The sequence below is a fragment of the Triticum aestivum genome, chromosome 3B, assembly GCF_018294505.1.
Source record: "Triticum aestivum cultivar Chinese Spring chromosome 3B, IWGSC CS RefSeq v2.1, whole genome shotgun sequence".
NCBI classification, from domain to species: domain Eukaryota; kingdom Viridiplantae; phylum Streptophyta; class Magnoliopsida; order Poales; family Poaceae; genus Triticum; species Triticum aestivum.
The window spans coordinates 743,296,819-743,298,544 of NC_057801.1; positions in this window are offsets into that span (position 1 = coordinate 743,296,819).

Here is a 1,726-nt window from a genome sequence, read left to right on the forward strand (position 1 = left end):
ATATATATATATATATATATATATATATATATATATATATATATATATATATATATATATATATATATATATACAATGTGTAAGATCTCTTACAATACCCTAACATATGAACTCAACTTCCACATGCGTGGTGGTATTCTCCGAATTTATTGATGACGTGGTCAAGAAAGAATCCATCCAATTCCTCTTGAATTGCTCGCATGCGATCTTGTGGTAGGAGTTCATTCCGCATCTCCCACATCTAATTTGAATAAGGGGGTCAATACATATATATGAATGAAACTCAACAGAAATGATGGTAATAAAATAAATTTGTAAATATTTTTGCTTACGCACTTCATATTGTATTTTAGAGTAGCCCCGCCTATTCTTGGCCATCGCGTTGTAGATGAACTCGCAGACGTAGTATCTGTTGGAAATATGCCCTAGAGGCAATAATAAAATGATTATTATAATATTTCCTTGTTCATGATAATTATCTATTATTCATGCTATAATTGTGTTATCCGGAAATCGTAATACATGTGTGACTGCATAGACCACAACATGTCCCTAGTGAGCCTTTAGTTGACTAGCTCGTTGATCAACAGATAGCCATGGTTTCCTGACTATGGACATTGGATGTCATTGATAACGGGATCACATCATTAGAAGAATGATGTGATGGACAAGACCCAATCCTAAGCATAACACACGACCGTGTAGTTCGTTTGCTAGAGCTTTTCCAATGTCAAGTATCATTTTCCTTAGACCATGAGATCGTGTAACTCCCAGATACCGTAGGAGTGCTTTGGGTGTACCAAACATCACAACATAACTGGATGACTATAAAGGTATACTACAGGTATCCCCGAAAAAATCTGTTGGGTTGACACGGATCGAGACTGGGATTTGTCACTCCGTATGACGGAGAGGTTTCTCTGGGCCCACTCGGTTATGCATCATCATAATGAGCTCAATGTGACCAAGTGGTTGGTCACAGGATCATGCATTACAGTATGAGTAAAGTGACTTGCCGGTAACGAGATTGAACGAGGTATTGGGATACCGACGAATGAATCTCGGGCAAGTAACGTACCGATTAACAAAGGGAATTGTATACGGGATTACTTGAATCCTCGACATCGTGGTTCATTCAATGAGATCATCGTCGAACATGTGGGAGCCAACATGGGTATCCAGATCCCGCTGTTGGTTATTGGCAGGAGAGCTGTCTCGGTCATGTCTGCGTGATTCCCGAACCCGTAGGGTCTACACACTTAAGGTTCGGTGACGCCAGGGTTGTAGAGATATTAGTATGCGGTAACCTGAAAGTTGTTCGGAGTCCCGGATGAGATCCCGGACGTCACGAGGAGTTCCGAAATGGTCCGGAGGTGAAGATTTGTATATAGGAAGTTCAGTTTCGGCCACCGGGAAAGTTACGGGGGTCACCGGTATTGTACCGGGACCACCGGAAGGGTCCCGGGGGTCCACCAGGTGGGGCCACCTATCCCGGAGGGCCCCATGGGCTGAAGTGGGAAGGGAACCAGCCCCTGGTGGGCTGGTGCGCCACCCTTGGGCCTCCCCCTGCGCCTAGGGTTGGAAACCCTAGGCGTGGGGGGCGCCCCACCTGACTTGGGGGGCAAGTCCCCCCCTTTGCCCCCCCCCTTGAGATTGGATCTCTAGGGGGCCGGCGCCCCTCCAGGACCCCTATATAAATAGGGGGGAGGGAGTGTTGCGCACCCTA